Source organism: Chiloscyllium punctatum, chromosome 46 (assembly GCF_047496795.1).
Source record: "Chiloscyllium punctatum isolate Juve2018m chromosome 46, sChiPun1.3, whole genome shotgun sequence".
In the NCBI taxonomy this organism is placed as follows: Eukaryota; Metazoa; Chordata; class Chondrichthyes; order Orectolobiformes; family Hemiscylliidae; genus Chiloscyllium; species Chiloscyllium punctatum.
The window spans coordinates 17111570-17129063 of NC_092784.1; the positions used below are offsets into that span (position 1 = coordinate 17111570).

At 45.3% G+C, this 17494-nt stretch overlaps 9 non-coding genes across 9 annotated transcripts; all 9 read left to right on the plus strand.

The window, feature by feature from the left end:
* Positions 1-960: 960 nt before the first annotated feature.
* trnal-uag (transfer RNA leucine (anticodon UAG)) lies at positions 961-1042 on the plus strand. The gene is given in 2 exon segments: positions 961-998; positions 1008-1042. It is a non-coding gene; the product is annotated as a tRNA-Leu (tRNA).
* A 1915-nt stretch (positions 1043-2957) lies between these two features.
* On the plus strand, positions 2958-3039 carry trnal-uag (transfer RNA leucine (anticodon UAG)). The gene is given in 2 exon segments: positions 2958-2995; positions 3005-3039. It is a non-coding gene; the product is annotated as a tRNA-Leu (tRNA).
* A 1915-nt stretch (positions 3040-4954) lies between these two features.
* Positions 4955-5036, plus strand: trnal-uag (transfer RNA leucine (anticodon UAG)). The gene is given in 2 exon segments: positions 4955-4992; positions 5002-5036. It is a non-coding gene; the product is annotated as a tRNA-Leu (tRNA).
* A 1916-nt stretch (positions 5037-6952) lies between these two features.
* On the plus strand, positions 6953-7034 carry trnal-uaa (transfer RNA leucine (anticodon UAA)). Its single transcript has one exon. It is a non-coding gene; the product is annotated as a tRNA-Leu (tRNA).
* Positions 7035-8950: 1916 nt separating this feature from the next.
* Positions 8951-9032, plus strand: trnal-uaa (transfer RNA leucine (anticodon UAA)). Its single transcript has one exon. It is a non-coding gene; the product is annotated as a tRNA-Leu (tRNA).
* A 1915-nt stretch (positions 9033-10947) lies between these two features.
* trnal-uag (transfer RNA leucine (anticodon UAG)) lies at positions 10948-11029 on the plus strand. The gene has a single exon. It is a non-coding gene; the product is annotated as a tRNA-Leu (tRNA).
* A 1916-nt stretch (positions 11030-12945) lies between these two features.
* trnal-uaa (transfer RNA leucine (anticodon UAA)) lies at positions 12946-13027 on the plus strand. The gene has a single exon. It is a non-coding gene; the product is annotated as a tRNA-Leu (tRNA).
* A 1916-nt stretch (positions 13028-14943) lies between these two features.
* Positions 14944-15025, plus strand: trnal-uaa (transfer RNA leucine (anticodon UAA)). The gene has a single exon. It is a non-coding gene; the product is annotated as a tRNA-Leu (tRNA).
* A 1599-nt stretch (positions 15026-16624) lies between these two features.
* trnal-uaa (transfer RNA leucine (anticodon UAA)) lies at positions 16625-16706 on the plus strand. Its single transcript has one exon. It is a non-coding gene; the product is annotated as a tRNA-Leu (tRNA).
* Positions 16707-17494: the final 788 nt, after the last annotated feature.

Below are 17494 nucleotides of genomic sequence, written 5' to 3' on the forward strand. Positions count from 1 at the left end.
GGGGAAGGGAGGCAGTTGCAGCTCTGGTGAAATTCCTTTTTTGTGATTCACTCAGCAACCAGAGACGTGAAGGTGACTCAAGCGTGAGAGCTCTTCACATCGTGAACAAAAAGCAATCAAGGGCAGTTAGCACCTCTTCCGGAGTGGGGGTGGGGTGAGGTAATTACCTTTTGACTTCTGTTACTATGTTCAGAAACTGCCTTTTAGATTGAGGTGAAGAGAAACTGCATTTCTAAAACGCACCATGGAATTTAGCAAAATTTATTGAGTCGCTTATCTTCGATTCCCACACAGGTTTCCAACTCAGTTGGTATCCATGTGTGAAGATCTCTGCAGCGAATTGCACGGTGAAGGCAAAAAGGCAAGAAAAGTGGCATCTCGAACTGGCTCCGAGGTCAGAGCATCCTTACAATGTGATCTGTCGTTCTCGGATTGTAGTGCTACCTCCGGTTTTAGGGTGGAGAACATTCTTTGGGACTCGTATTCTGCAAAACAGGCACAGTGACTGAAACTATGCTGCGCGGTATGATGTGGAACACGGCCTACTCAGCTTTGTGCATCTTCCCTGTAGACCGGTGTGCTTCATATTCCGTGTAAACGTGAAAGTTGTCCTGTTTTGAGCAATGGGTGAAATCATTTAGCAATGCAAGAATCGAAATTGCAGTAATGTCAAATAGCTCATGATAATTTGACCAAATGATATCCGATCATATATTCTGACGCTCTCACAGATACATTTGTAGCTGAAAAGAGTTTGAGAAAATAGACTCAGCTTACCATTGATTTTTGTCTGGATTGACGGGCTATCATTATCTGCTGCGAAATTGATATTGTAGACGGGCACATCCCAGCAGCTGTGCGAGTCGGAGAGGGATCATGGAACCCTTTTCACGTGACTTTGCACCTGTTGTCATGCAGGAGCAGAATTGGAGTTGCAAAAATGGTGCTCTGCCGCCGTCTGGTAGTGTGGCCGAGCGGTCTAAGGCGCTGGCTTTAGGCTCCAGTCTCGTCAGAGGCGTGGGTTCGAATCCCACCGCTGCCATTTCTGCTGATCAACTCCAACCACGCCGCTTCCTGCAGAGTTGTTTGGACCCCTGCTGCAGTTCGGTTTTAAACAGAAGCCAAATAGGTTTGCTTCCCGGGCAATGAACAGTGGTGTGGGAAAGTGCCGATTTTTCCAACGTGTCTGTGCTGTCATGATCGTGTTCGCCTCTCGCGCGGTAAAATCGCAAGCAGCTCTACTCTTGCTTTATGTTCCAGACAAGTTGTCTTTTTACTGGAACCGAATGGAGACTGTTATTTCATCGCTGTTGTGAAACAAAGTCCTACGGTGACTCGACTCGTGGTTATTTGGTTTTCTGGCCAATGAGAAAATCCTTCCAATGAATTTCGACGTCATATGGTATTGAATTTCTCCCACTTCCTTCATTTCCGTCCTGGGTACATCGGAAGGGAAAGGTAATCTAATCGAGACTGTGATTGGTGAAATTCATTTTTTATGACCCATTCTTATAATATTCTTTCTTTCTCTCTTTTCGGCATTGTCTGGGAAGTGGTGGTGCACTCAGGCTCCAGTATGTTTGAAAGAGTAGTTTGGAATTGCCCTGTTGTTAATTGTGAGATTACTTTATGGCTCATGCCCCCGGACTGTCTCACATTTAGCATTCATGCTCGCTGTGTCTGAGAATGCATTTGGTTTGCCAGTTTTGTTTGTGTTCCGTGTTAAATGCTTTCTGTTGTGCGATTCTCTCAATACATTACGAATTAACAGGGTTTGTGAGGTAACTTCCAGCGGCAAGAATCCTCAACTGAGAATCTGGGAAAATTTCCCAGAGTATGGTCAGTCGGAGCAAAAGTAAGGAAATCGTTCGTTTCTGCAGTGGTTCACAATGCTACCTTTCCCGTGAGCAGTCGAAATGATTGTGCCACAGACTGCTTTTCATTTGTTTTTCTTTAAATCACTGACGAGCAGGAAAATGTAAACGGGGAGGGCGAGTGGGGAAGGGAGGCAGTTGCAGCTCTGGTGAAATTCCTTTTTTGTGATTCACTCAGCAACCAGAGACGTGAAGGTGACTCAAGCGTGAGAGCTCTTCACATCGTGAACAAAAAGCAATCAAGGGCAGTTAGCACCTCTTCCGGAGTGGGGGTGGGGTGAGGTAATTACCTTTTGACTTCTGTTACTATGTTCAGAAACTGCCTTTTAGATTGAGGTGAAGAGAAACTGCATTTCTAAAACGCACCATGGAATTTAGCAAAATTTATTGAGTCGCTTATCTTCGATTCCCACACAGGTTTCCAACTCAGTTGGTATCCATGTGTGAAGATCTCTGCAGCGAATTGCACGGTGAAGGCAAAAAGGCAAGAAAAGTGGCATCTCGAACTGGCTCCGAGGTCAGAGCATCCTTACAATGTGATCTGTCGTTCTCGGATTGTAGTGCTACCTCCGGTTTTAGGGTGGAGAACATTCTTTGGGACTCGTATTCTGCAAAACAGGCACAGTGACTGAAACTATGCTGCGCGGTATGATGTGGAACACGGCCTACTCAGCTTTGTGCATCTTCCCTGTAGACCGGTGTGCTTCATATTCCGTGTAAACGTGAAAGTTGTCCTGTTTTGAGCAATGGGTGAAATCATTTAGCAATGCAAGAATCGAAATTGCAGTAATGTCAAATAGCTCATGATAATTTGACCAAATGATATCCGATCATATATTCTGACGCTCTCACAGATACATTTGTAGCTGAAAAGAGTTTGAGAAAATAGACTCAGCTTACCATTGATTTTTGTCTGGATTGACGGGCTATCATTATCTGCTGCGAAATTGATATTGTAGACGGGCACATCCCAGCAGCTGTGCGAGTCGGAGAGGGATCATGGAACCCTTTTCACGTGACTTTGCACCTGTTGTCATGCAGGAGCAGAATTGGAGTTGCAAAAATGGTGCTCTGCCGCCGTCTGGTAGTGTGGCCGAGCGGTCTAAGGCGCTGGCTTTAGGCTCCAGTCTCGTCAGAGGCGTGGGTTCGAATCCCACCGCTGCCATTTCTGCTGATCAACTCCAACCACGCCGCTTCCTGCAGAGTTGTTTGGACCCCTGCTGCAGTTCGGTTTTAAACAGAAGCCAAATAGGTTTGCTTCCCGGGCAATGAACAGTGGTGTGGGAAAGTGCCGATTTTTCCAACGTGTCTGTGCTGTCATGATCGTGTTCGCCTCTCGCGCGGTAAAATCGCAAGCAGCTCTACTCTTGCTTTATGTTCCAGACAAGTTGTCTTTTTACTGGAACCGAATGGAGACTGTTATTTCATCGCTGTTGTGAAACAAAGTCCTACGGTGACTCGACTCGTGGTTATTTGGTTTTCTGGCCAATGAGAAAATCCTTCCAATGAATTTCGACGTCATATGGTATTGAATTTCTCCCACTTCCTTCATTTCCGTCCTGGGTACATCGGAAGGGAAAGGTAATCTAATCGAGACTGTGATTGGTGAAATTCATTTTTTATGACCCATTCTTATAATATTCTTTCTTTCTCTCTTTTCGGCATTGTCTGGGAAGTGGTGGTGCACTCAGGCTCCAGTATGTTTGAAAGAGTAGTTTGGAATTGCCCTGTTGTTAATTGTGAGATTACTTTATGGCTCATGCCCCCGGACTGTCTCACATTTAGCATTCATGCTCGCTGTGTCTGAGAATGCATTTGGTTTGCCAGTTTTGTTTGTGTTCCGTGTTAAATGCTTTCTGTTGTGCGATTCTCTCAATACATTACGAATTAACAGGGTTTGAGAGGTAACTTCCAGCGGCAAGAATCCTCAACTGAGAATCTGGGAAAATTTCCCAGAGTATGGTCAGTCGGAGCAAAAGTAAGGAAATCGTTCGTTTCTGCAGTGGTTCACAATGCTACCTTTCCCGTGAGCAGTCGAAATGATAGTGCCACAGACTGCTTTTCATTTGGTTTTCTTTAAGTCACTGACGAGCAGGAAAATGTAAACGGGGAGGGCGAGTGGGGAAGGGAGGCAGTTGCAGCTCTGGTGAAATTCCTTTTTTGTGATTCACTCAGCAACCAGAGACGTGAAGGTGACTCAAGCGTGAGAGCTCTTCACATCGTGAACAAAAAGCAATCAAGGGCAGTTAGCACCTCTTCCGGAGTGGGGGTGGGGTGAGGTAATTACCTTTTGACTTCTGTTACTATGTTCAGAAACTGCCTTTTAGATTGAGGTGAAGAGAAACTGCATTTCTAAAACGCACCATGGAATTTAGCAAAATTTATTGAGTCGCTTATCTTCGATTCCCACACAGGTTTCCAACTCAGTTGGTATCCATGTGTGAAGATCTCTGCAGCGAATTGCACGGTGAAGGCAAAAAGGCAAGAAAAGTGGCATCTCGAACTGGCTCCGAAGTCAGAGCATCCTTACAATGTGATCTGTCGTTCTCGGATTGTAGTGCTACCTCCGGTTTTAGGGTGGAGAACATTCTTTGGGACTCGTATTCTGCAAAACAGGCACAGTGACTGAAACTATGCTGCGCGGTATGATGTGGAACACGGCCTACTCAGCTTTGTGCATCTTCCCTGTAGACCGGTGTGCTTCATATTCCGTGTAAACGTGAAAGTTGTCCTGTTTTGAGCAATGGGTGAAATCATTTAGCAATGCAAGAATCGAAATTGCAGTAATGTCAAATAGCTCATGATAATTTGACCAAATGATAACCGATCATATATTCTGACGCTCTCACAGATACATTTGTAGCTGAAAAGAGTTTGAGAAAATAGACTCAGCTTACCATTGATTTTTGTCTGGATTGACGGGCTATCATTATCTGCTGCGAAATTGATATTGTAGACGGGCACATCCCAGCAGCTGTGCGAGTCGGAGAGGGATCATGGAACCCTTTTCACGTGACTTTGCACCTGTTGTCATGCAGGAGCAGAATTGGAGTTGCAAAAATGGTGCTCTGCCGCCGTCTGGTAGTGTGGCCGAGCGGTCTAAGGCGCTGGCTTTAGGCTCCAGTCTCGTCAGAGGCGTGGGTTCGAATCCCACCGCTGCCATTTCTGCTGATCAACTCCAACCACGCCGCTTCCTGCAGAGTTGTTTGGACCCCTGCTGCAGTTCGGTTTTAAACAGAAGCCAAATAGGTTTGCTTCCCGGGCAATGAACAGTGGTGTGGGAAAGTGCCGATTTTTCCAACGTGTCTGTGCTGTCATGATCGTGTTCGCCTCTCGCGCGGTAAAATCGCAAGCAGCTCTACTCTTGCTTTATGTTCCAGACAAGTTGTCTTTTTACTGGAACCGAATGGAGACTGTTATTTCATCGCTGTTGTGAAACAAAGTCCTACGGTGACTCGACTCGTGGTTATTTGGTTTTCTGGCCAATGAGAAAATCCTTCCAATGAATTTCGACGTCATATGGTATTGAATTTCTCCCACTTCCTTCATTTCCGTCCTGGGTACATCGGAAGGGAAAGGTAATCTAATCGAGACTGTGATTGGTGAAATTCATTTTTTATGACCCATTCTTATAATATTCTTTCTTTCTCTCTTTTCGGCATTGTCTGGGAAGTGGTGGTGCACTCAGGCTCCAGTATGTTTGAAAGAGTAGTTTGGAATTGCCCTGTTGTTAATTGTGAGATTACTTTATGGCTCATGCCCCCGGACTGTCTCACATTTAGCATTCATGCTCGCTGTGTCTGAGAATGCATTTGGTTTGCCAGTTTTGTTTGTGTTCCGTGTTAAATGCTTTCTGTTGTGCGATTCTCTCAATACATTACGAATTAACAGGGTTTGAGAGGTAACTTCCAGCGGCAAGAATCCTCAACTGAGAATCTGGGAAAATTTCCCAGAGTATGGTCAGTCGGAGCAAAAGTAAGGAAATCGTTCGTTTCTGCAGTGGTTCACAATGCTACCTTTCCCGTGAGCAGTCGAAATGATAGTGCCACAGACTGCTTTTCATTTGGTTTTCTTTAAGTCACTGACGAGCAGGAAAATGTAAACGGGGAGGGCGAGTGGGGAAGGGAGGCAGTTGCAGCTCTGGTGAAATTCCTTTTTTGTGATTCACTCAGCAACCAGAGACGTGAAGGTGACTCAAGCGTGAGAGCTCTTCACATCGTGAACAAAAAGCAATCAAGGGCAGTTAGCACCTCTTCCGGAGTGGGGGTGGGGTGAGGTAATTACCTTTTGACTTCTGTTACTATGTTCAGAAACTGCCTTTTAGATTGAGGTGAAGAGAAACTGCATTTCTAAAACGCACCATGGAATTTAGCAAAATTTATTGAGTCGCTTATCTTCGATTCCCACACAGGTTTCCAACTCAGTTGGTATCCATGTGTGAAGATCTCTGCAGCGAATTGCACGGTGAAGGCAAAAAGGCAAGAAAAGTGGCATCTCGAACTGGCTCCGAGGTCAGAGCATCCTTACAATGTGATCTGTCGTTCTCGGATTGTAGTGCTAAATCCGGTTTTAGTGTGGAGAACATTCTTTGGGACTCGTATTCTGCAAAACAGGCACAGTGACTGAAACTATGCTGCGCGGTATGATGTGGAACACGGCCTACTCAGCTTTGTGCATCTTCCCTGTAGACCGGTGTGCTTCATATTCCGTGTAAACGTGAAAGTTGTCCTGTTTTGAGCAATGGGTGAAATCATTTAGCAATGCAAGAATCGAAATTGCAGTAATGTCAAATAGCTCATGATAATTTGACCAAATGATAACCGATCATATATTCTGACGCTCTCACAGATACATTTGTAGCTGAAAAGAGTCTGAGAAAATAGACTCAGCTTACCAATGATTTTTGTCTGGATTGACGGGCTATCATTATCTGCTGCGAAATTGATATTGTAGACGGGCACATCCCAGCAGCTGTGCGAGTCGGAGAGGGATCATGGAACCCTTTTCACGTGACTTTGCACCTGTTGTCATGCAGGAGCAGAATTGGAGTTGCAAGAAAAGGTGCTCTGCCGCCGGCTGGTAGTGTGGCCGAGCGGTCTAAGGCGCTGGATTTAAGGTCCAGTCTCGACAGAGGCGTGGGTTCGAATCCCACCGCTGTCATTTCTGCTGATCAACTCCAACCACGCCGCTTCATGCAGAGTTGTTTCGACCCCTGCTGCAGTTCGGTTTTAAACAGAAGCCAAATAGGTTTGCTTCCCGGGCAATGAACAGTGGTGTGGGAAAGTGCCGATTTTTCCAACGTGTCTGTGCTGTCATGATCGTGTTCGCCTCTCGCGCGGAAAAATCGCAAGCAGCTCTACTCTTGCTTTATGTTCCAGACAAGTTGTCTTTTTACTGGAACCGAATGGAGACTGTTATTTCATCGCTGTTGTGAAACAAAGTCCTACGGTGACTCGACTCGTGGTTATTTGGTTTTCTGGCCAATGAGAAAATCCTTCCAATGAATTTCGACGTCATATGGTATTGAATTTCTCCCACTTCCTTCATTTCCGTCCTGGGTACATCGGAAGGGAAAGGTAATCTAATCGAGACTGTGATTGGTGAAATTCATTTTTTATGACCCATTCTTATAATATTCTTTCTTTCTCTCTTTTCGGCATTGTCTGGGAAGTGGTGGTGCACTCAGGCTCCAGTATGTTTGAAAGAGTAGTTTGGAATTGCCCTGTTGTTAATTGTGAGATTACTTTATGGCTCATGCCCCCGGACTGTCTCACATTTAGCATTCATGCTCGCTGTGTCTGAGAATGCATTTGGTTTGCCAGTTTTGTTTGTGTTCCGTGTTAAATGCTTTCTGTTGTGCGATTCTCTCAATACATTACGAATTAACAGGGTTTGAGAGGTAACTTCCAGCGGCAAGAATCCTCAACTGAGAATCTGGGAAAATTTCCCAGAGTATGGTCAGTCGGAGCAAAAGTAAGGAAATCGTTCGTTTCTGCAGTGGTTCACAATGCTACCTTTCCCGTGAGCAGTCGAAATGATTGTGCCACAGACTGCTTTTCATTTGGTTTTCTTTAAGTCACTGACGAGCAGGAAAATGTAAACGGGGAGGGCGAGTGGGGAAGGGAGGCAGTTGCAGCTCTGGTGAAATTCCTTTTTTGTGATTCACTCAGCAACCAGAGACGTGAAGGTGACTCAAGCGTGAGAGCTCTTCACATCGTGAACAAAAAGCAATCAAGGGCAGTTAGCACCTCTTCCGGAGTGGGGGTGGGGTGAGGTAATTACCTTTTGACTTCTGTTACTATGTTCAGAAACTGCCTTTTAGATTGAGGTGAAGAGAAACTGCATTTCTAAAACGCACCATGGAATTTAGCAAAATTTATTGAGTCGCTTATCTTCGATTCCCACACAGGTTTCCAACTCAGTTGGTATCCATGTGTGAAGATCTCTGCAGCGAATTGCACGGTGAAGGCAAAAAGGCAAGAAAAGTGGCATCTCGAACTGGCTCCGAGGTCAGAGCATCCTTACAATGTGATCTGTCGTTCTCGGATTGTAGTGCTACCTCCGGTTTTAGGGTGGAGAACATTCTTTGGGACTCGTATTCTGCAAAACAGGCACAGTGACTGAAACTATGCTGCGCGGTATGATGTGGAACACGGCCTACTCAGCTTTGTGCATCTTCCCTGTAGACCGGTGTGCTTCATATTCCGTGTAAACGTGAAAGTTGTCCTGTTTTGAGCAATGGGTGAAATCATTTAGCAATGCAAGAATCGAAATTGCAGTAATGTCAAATAGCTCATGATAATTTGACCAAATGATAACCGATCATATATTCTGACGCTCTCACAGATACATTTGTAGCTGAAAAGAGTCTGAGAAAATAGACTCAGCTTACCAATGATTTTTGTCTGGATTGACGGGCTATCATTATCTGCTGCGAAATTGATATTGTAGACGGGCACATCCCAGCAGCTGTGCGAGTCGGAGAGGGATCATGGAACCCTTTTCACGTGACTTTGCACCTGTTGTCATGCAGGAGCAGAATTGGAGTTGCAAGAAAAGGTGCTCTGCCGCCGGCTGGTAGTGTGGCCGAGCGGTCTAAGGCGCTGGATTTAAGCTCCAGTCTCGACAGAGGCGTGGGTTCGAATCCCACCGCTGCCATTTCTGCTGATCAACTCCAACCACGCCGCTTCATGCAGAGTTGTTTCGACCCCTGCTGCAGTTCGGTTTTAAACAGAAGCCAAATAGGTTTGCTTCCCGGGCAATGAACAGTGGTGTGGGAAAGTGCCGATTTTTCCAACGTGTCTGTGCTGTCATGATCGTGTTCGCCTCTCGCGCGGAAAAATCGCAAGCAGCTCTACTCTTGCTTTATGTTCCAGACAAGTTGTCTTTTTACTGGAACCGAATGGAGACTGTTATTTCATCGCTGTTGTGAAACAAAGTCCTACGGTGACTCGACTCGTGGTTATTTGGTTTTCTGGCCAATGAGAAAATCCTTCCAATGAATTTCGACGTCATATGGTATTGAATTTCTCCCACTTCCTTCATTTCCGTCCTGGGTACATCGGAAGGGAAAGGTAATCTAATCGAGACTGTGATTGGTGAAATTCATTTTTTATGACCCATTCTTATAATATTCTTTCTTTCTCTCTTTTCGGCATTGTCTGGGAAGTGGTGGTGCACTCAGGCTCCAGTATGTTTGAAAGAGTAGTTTGGAATTGCCCTGTTGTTAATTGTGAGATTACTTTATGGCTCATGCCCCCGGACTGTCTCACATTTAGCATTCATGCTCGCTGTGTCTGAGAATGCATTTGGTTTGCCAGTTTTGTTTGTGTTCCGTGTTAAATGCTTTCTGTTGTGCGATTCTCTCAATACATTACGAATTAACAGGGTTTGAGAGGTAACTTCCAGCGGCAAGAATCCTCAACTGAGAATCTGGGAAAATTTCCCAGAGTATGGTCAGTCGGAGCAAAAGTAAGGAAATCGTTCGTTTCTGCAGTGGTTCACAATGCTACCTTTCCCGTGAGCAGTCGAAATGATTGTGCCACAGACTGCTTTTCATTTGGTTTTCTTTAAATCACTGACGAGCAGGAAAATGTAAACGGGGAGGGCGAGTGGGGAAGGGAGGCAGTTGCAGCTCTGGTGAAATTCCTTTTTTGTGATTCACTCAGCAACCAGAGACGTGAAGGTGACTCAAGCGTGAGAGCTCTTCACATCGTGAACAAAAAGCAATCAAGGGCAGTTAGCACCTCTTCCGGAGTGGGGGTGGGGTGAGGTAATTTCCTTTTGACTTCTGTTACTATGTTCAGAAACTGCCTTTTAGATTGAGGTGAAGAGAAACTGCATTTCTAAAACGCACCATGGAATTTAGCAAAATTTATTGAGTCGCTTATCTTCGATTCCCACACAGGTTTCCAACTCAGTTGGTATCCATGTGTGAAGATCTCTGCAGCGAATTGCACGGTGAAGGCAAAAAGGCAAGAAAAGTGGCATCTCGAACTGGCTCCGAAGTCAGAGCATCCTTACAATGTGATCTGTCGTTCTCGGATTGTAGTGCTACCTCCGGTTTTAGGGTGGAGAACATTCTTTGGGACTCGTATTCTGCAAAACAGGCACAGTGACTGAAACTATGCTGCGCGGTATGATGTGGAACACGGCCTACTCAGCTTTGTGCATCTTCCCTGTAGACCGGTGTGCTTCATATTCCGTGTAAACGTGAAAGTTGTCCTGTTTTGAGCAATGGGTGAAATCATTTAGCAATGCAAGAATCGAAATTGCAGTAATGTCAAATAGCTCATGATAATTTGACCAAATGATAACCGATCATATATTCTGACGCTCTCACAGATACATTTGTAGCTGAAAAGAGTTTGAGAAAATAGACTCAGCTTACCATTGATTTTTGTCTGGATTGACGGGCTATCATTATCTGCTGCGAAATTGATATTGTAGACGGGCACATCCCAGCAGCTGTGCGAGTCGGAGAGGGATCATGGAACCCTTTTCACGTGACTTTGCACCTGTTGTCATGCAGGAGCAGAATTGGAGTTGCAAAAATGGTGCTCTGCCGCCGTCTGGTAGTGTGGCCGAGCGGTCTAAGGCGCTGGATTTAGGCTCCAGTCTCGTCAGAGGCGTGGGTTCGAATCCCACCGCTGCCATTTCTGCTGATCAACTCCAACCACGCCGCTTCCTGCAGAGTTGTTTGGACCCCTGCTGCAGTTCGGTTTTAAACAGAAGCCAAATAGGTTTGCTTCCCGGGCAATGAACAGTGGTGTGGGAAAGTGCCGATTTTTCCAACGTGTCTGTGCTGTCATGATCGTGTTCGCCTCTCGCGCGGTAAAATCGCAAGCAGCTCTACTCTTGCTTTATGTTCCAGACAAGTTGTCTTTTTACTGGAACCGAATGGAGACTGTTATTTCATCGCTGTTGTGAAACAAAGTCCTACGGTGACTCGACTCGTGGTTATTTGGTTTTCTGGCCAATGAGAAAATCCTTCCAATGAATTTCGACGTCATATGGTATTGAATTTCTCCCACTTCCTTCATTTCCGTCCTGGGTACATCGGAAGGGAAAGGTAATCTAATCGAGACTGTGATTGGTGAAATTCATTTTTTATGACCCATTCTTATAATATTCTTTCTTTCTCTCTTTTCGGCATTGTCTGGGAAGTGGTGGTGCACTCAGGCTCCAGTATGTTTGAAAGAGTAGTTTGGAATTGCCCTGTTGTTAATTGTGAGATTACTTTATGGCTCATGCCCCCGGACTGTCTCACATTTAGCATTCATGCTCGCTGTGTCTGAGAATGCATTTGGTTTGCCAGTTTTGTTTGTGTTCCGTGTTAAATGCTTTCTGTTGTGCGATTCTCTCAATACATTACGAATTAACAGGGTTTGAGAGGTAACTTCCAGCGGCAAGAATCCTCAACTGAGAATCTGGGAAAATTTCCCAGAGTATGGTCAGTCGGAGCAAAAGTAAGGAAATCGTTCGTTTCTGCAGTGGTTCACAATGCTACCTTTCCCGTGAGCAGTCGAAATGATAGTGCCACAGACTGCTTTTCATTTGGTTTTCTTTAAGTCACTGACGAGCAGGAAAATGTAAACGGGGAGGGCGAGTGGGGAAGGGAGGCAGTTGCAGCTCTGGTGAAATTCCTTTTTTGTGATTCACTCAGCAACCAGAGACGTGAAGGTGACTCAAGCGTGAGAGCTCTTCACATCGTGAACAAAAAGCAATCAAGGGCAGTTAGCACCTCTTCCGGAGTGGGGGTGGGGTGAGGTAATTTCCTTTTGACTTCTGTTACTATGTTCAGAAACTGCCTTTTAGATTGAGGTGAAGAGAAACTGCATTTCTAAAACGCACCATGGAATTTAGCAAAATTTATTGAGTCGCTTATCTTCGATTCCCACACAGGTTTCCAACTCAGTTGGTATCCATGTGTGAAGATCTCTGCAGCGAATTGCACGGTGAAGGCAAAAAGGCAAGAAAAGTGGCATCTCGAACTGGCTCCGAAGTCAGAGCATCCTTACAATGTGATCTGTCGTTCTCGGATTGTAGTGCTACCTCCGGTTTTAGGGTGGAGAACATTCTTTGGGACTCGTATTCTGCAAAACAGGCACAGTGACTGAAACTATGCTGCGCGGTATGATGTGGAACACGGCCTACTCAGCTTTGTGCATCTTCCCTGTAGACCGGTGTGCTTCATATTCCGTGTAAACGTGAAAGTTGTCCTGTTTTGAGCAATGGGTGAAATCATTTAGCAATGCAAGAATCGAAATTGCAGTAATGTCAAATAGCTCATGATAATTTGACCAAATGATAACCGATCATATATTCTGACGCTCTCACAGATACATTTGTAGCTGAAAAGAGTCTGAGAAAATAGACTCAGCTTACCAATGATTTTTGTCTGGATTGACGGGCTATCATTATCTGCTGCGAAATTGATATTGTAGACGGGCACATCCCAGCAGCTGTGCGAGTCGGAGAGGGATCATGGAACCCTTTTCACGTGACTTTGCACCTGTTGTCATGCAGGAGCAGAATTGGAGTTGCAAGAAAAGGTGCTCTTCCGCCGGCTGGTAGTGTGGCCGAGCGGTCTAAGGCGCTGGATTTAAGCTCCAGTCTCGACAGAGGCGTGGGTTCGAATCCCACCGCTGCCATTTCTGCTGATCAACTCCAACCACGCCGCTTCATGCAGAGTTGTTTCGACCCCTGCTGCAGTTCGGTTTTAAACAGAAGCCAAATAGGTTTGCTTCCCGGGCAATGAACAGTGGTGTGGGAAAGTGCCGATTTTTCCAACGTGTCTGTGCTGTCATGATCGTGTTCGCCTCTCGCGCGGAAAAATCGCAAGCAGCTCTACTCTTGCTTTATGTTCCAGACAAGTTGTCTTTTTACTGGAACCGAATGGAGACTGTTATTTCATCGCTGTTGTGAAACAAAGTCCTACGGTGACTCGACTCGTGGTTATTTGGTTTTCTGGCCAATGAGAAAATCCTTCCAATGAATTTCGACGTCATATGGTATTGAATTTCTCCCACTTCCTTCATTTCCGTCCTGGGTACATCGGAAGGGAAAGGTAATCTAATCGAGACTGTGATTGGTGAAATTCATTTTTTATGACCCATTCTTATAATATTCTTTCTTTCTCTCTTTTCGGCATTGTCTGGGAAGTGGTGGTGCACTCAGGCTCCAGTATGTTTGAAAGAGTAGTTTGGAATTGCCCTGTTGTTAATTGTGAGATTACTTTATGGCTCATGCCCCCGGACTGTCTCACATTTAGCATTCATGCTCGCTGTGTCTGAGAATGCATTTGGTTTGCCAGTTTTGTTTGTGTTCCGTGTTAAATGCTTTCTGTTGTGCGATTCTCTCAATACATTACGAATTAACAGGGTTTGAGAGGTAACTTCCAGCGTCAAGAATCCTCAACTGAGAATCTGGGAAAATTTCCCAGAGTATGGTCAGTCGGAGCAAAAGTAAGGAAATCGTTCGTTTCTGCAGTGGTTCACAATGCTACCTTTCCCGTGAGCAGTCGAAATGATTGTGCCACAGACTGCTTTTCATTTGGTTTTCTTTAAATCACTGACGAGCAGGAAAATGTAAACGGGGAGGGCGAGTGGGGAAGGGAGGCAGTTGCAGCTCTGGTGAAATTCCTTTTTTGTGATTCACTCAGCAACCAGAGACGTGAAGGTGACTCAAGCGTGAGAGCTCTTCACATCGTGAACAAAAAGCAATCAAGGGCAGTTAGCACCTCTTCCGGAGTGGGGGTGGGGTGAGGTAATTACCTTTTGACTTCTGTTACTATGTTCAGAAACTGCCTTTTAGATTGAGGTGAAGAGAAACTGCATTTCTAAAACGCACCATGGAATTTAGCAAAATTTATTGAGTCGCTTATCTTCGATTCCCACACAGGTTTCCAACTCAGTTGGTATCCATGTGTGAAGATCTCTGCAGCGAATTGCACGGTGAAGGCAAAAAGGCAAGAAAAGTGGCATCTCGAACTGGCTCCGAGGTCAGAGCATCCTTACAATGTGATCTGTCGTTCTCGGATTGTAGTGCTAAATCCGGTTTTAGTGTGGAGAACATTCTTTGGGACTCGTATTCTGCAAAACAGGCACAGTGACTGAAACTATGCTGCGCGGTATGATGTGGAACACGGCCTACTCAGCTTTGTGCATCTTCCCTGTAGACCGGTGTGCTTCATATTCCGTGTAAACGTGAAAGTTGTCCTGTTTTGAGCAATGGGTGAAATCATTTAGCAATGCAAGAATCGAAATTGCAGTAATGTCAAATAGCTCATGATAATTTGACCAAATGATAACCGATCATATATTCTGACGCTCTCACAGATACATTTGTAGCTGAAAAGAGTCTGAGAAAATAGACTCAGCTTACCAATGATTTTTGTCTGGATTGACGGGCTATCATTATCTGCTGCGAAATTGATATTGTAGACGGGCACATCCCAGCAGCTGTGCGAGTCGGAGAGGGATCATGGAACCCTTTTCACGTGACTTTGCACCTGTTGTCATGCAGGAGCAGAATTGGAGTTGCAAGAAAAGGTGCTCTGCCGCCGGCTGGTAGTGTGGCCGAGCGGTCTAAGGCGCTGGATTTAAGGTCCAGTCTCGACAGAGGCGTGGGTTCGAATCCCACCGCTGCCATTTCTGCTGATCAACTCCAACCACGCCGCTTCATGCAGAGTTGTTTCGACCCCTGCTGCAGTTCGGTTTTAAACAGAAGCCAAATAGGTTTGCTTCCCGGGCAATGAACAGTGGTGTGGGAAAGTGCCGATTTTTCCAACGTGTCTGTGCTGTCATGATCGTGTTCGCCTCTCGCGCGGAAAAATCGCAAGCAGCTCTACTCTTGCTTTATGTTCCAGACAAGTTGTCTTTTTACTGGAACCGAATGGAGACTGTTATTTCATCGCTGTTGTGAAACAAAGTCCTACGGTGACTCGACTCGTGGTTATTTGGTTTTCTGGCCAATGAGAAAATCCTTCCAATGAATTTCGACGTCATATGGTATTGAATTTCTCCCACTTCCTTCATTTCCGTCCTGGGTACATCGGAAGGGAAAGGTAATCTAATCGAGACTGTGATTGGTGAAATTCATTTTTTATGACCCATTCTTATAATATTCTTTCTTTCTCTCTTTTCGGCATTGTCTGGGAAGTGGTGGTGCACTCAGGCTCCAGTATGTTTGAAAGAGTAGTTTGGAATTGCCCTGTTGTTAATTGTGAGATTACTTTATGGCTCATGCCCCCGGACTGTCTCACATTTAGCATTCATGCTCGCTGTGTCTGAGAATGCATTTGGTTTGCCAGTTTTGTTTGTGTTCCGTGTTAAATGCTTTCTGTTGTGCGATTCTCTCAATACATTACGAATTAACAGGGTTTGAGAGGTAACTTCCAGCGGCAAGAATCCTCAACTGAGAATCTGGGAAAATTTCCCAGAGTATGGTCAGTCGGAGCAAAAGTAAGGAAATCGTTCGTTTCTGCAGTGGTTCACAATGCTACCTTTCCCGTGAGCAGTCGAAATGATAGTGCCACAGACTGCTTTTCATTTGGTTTTCTTTAAGTCACTGACGAGCAGGAAAATGTAAACGGGGAGGGCGAGTGGGGAAGGGAGGCAGTTGCAGCTCTGGTGAAATTCCTTTTTTGTGATTCACTCAGCAACCAGAGACGTGAAGGTGACTCAAGCGTGAGAGCTCTTCACATCGTGAACAAAAAGCAATCAAGGGCAGTTAGCACCTCTTCCGGAGTGGGGGTGGGGTGAGGTAATTATTCTGCAAAACAGGCACAGTGACTGAAACTATGCTGCGCGGTATGATGTGGAACACGGCCTACTCAGCTTTGTGCATCTTCCCTGTAGACCGGTGTGCTTCATATTCCGTGTAAACGTGAAAGTTGTCCTGTTTTGAGCAATGGGTGAAATCATTTAGCAATGCAAGAATCGAAATTGCAGTAATGTCAAATAGCTCATGATAATTTGACCAAATGATAACCGATCATATATTCTGACGCTCTCACAGATACATTTGTAGCTGAAAAGAGTCTGAGAAAATAGACTCAGCTTACCAATGATTTTTGTCTGGATTGACGGGCTATCATTATCTGCTGCGAAATTGATATTGTAGACGGGCACATCCCAGCAGCTGTGCGAGTCGGAGAGGGATCATGGAACCCTTTTCACGTGACTTTGCACCTGTTGTCATGCAGGAGCAGAATTGGAGTTGCAAGAAAAGGTGCTCTTCCGCCGGCTGGTAGTGTGGCCGAGCGGTCTAAGGCGCTGGATTTAAGCTCCAGTCTCGACAGAGGCGTGGGTTCGAATCCCACCGCTGCCATTTCTGCTGATCAACTCCAACCACGCCGCTTCCTGCAGAGTTGTTTCGACCCCTGCTGCAGTTCGGAATAAACAGAAGCCAAATAGGTTTGCTTCCCGGGCAATGAACAGTGGTGTGGGAAAGTGCCGATTTTTCCAACGTGTCTGTGCTGTCATGATCGTGTTCGCCTCTCGCGCGGAAAAATCGCAAGCAGCTCTACTCTTGCTTTATGTTCCAGACAAGTTGTCTTTTTACTGGAACCGAATGGAGACTGTTATTTCATCGCTGTTGTGAAACAAAGTCCTACGGTGACTCGACTCGTGGTTATTTGGTTTTCTGGCCAATGAGAAAATCCTTCCAATGAATTTCGACGTCATATGGTATTGAATTTCTCCCACTTCCTTCATTTCCGTCCTGGGTACATCGGAAGGGAAAGGTAATCTAATCGAGACTGTGATTGGTGAAATTCATTTTTTATGACCCATTCTTATAATATTCTTTCTTTCTCTCTTTTCGGCATTGTCTGGGAAGTGGTGGTGCACTCAGGCTCCAGTATGTTTGAAAGAGTAGTTTGGAATTGCCCTGTTGTTAATTGTGAGATTACTTTATGGCTCATGCCCCCGGACTGTCTCACATTTAGCATTCATGCTCGCTGTGTCTGAGAATGCATTTGGTTTGCCAGTTTTGTTTGTGTTCCGTGTTAAATGCTTTCTGTTGTGCGATTCTCTCAATACATTACGAATTAACAGGGTTTGAGAGGTAACTTCCAGCGTCAAGAATCCTCAACTGAGAATCTGGGAAAATTTCCC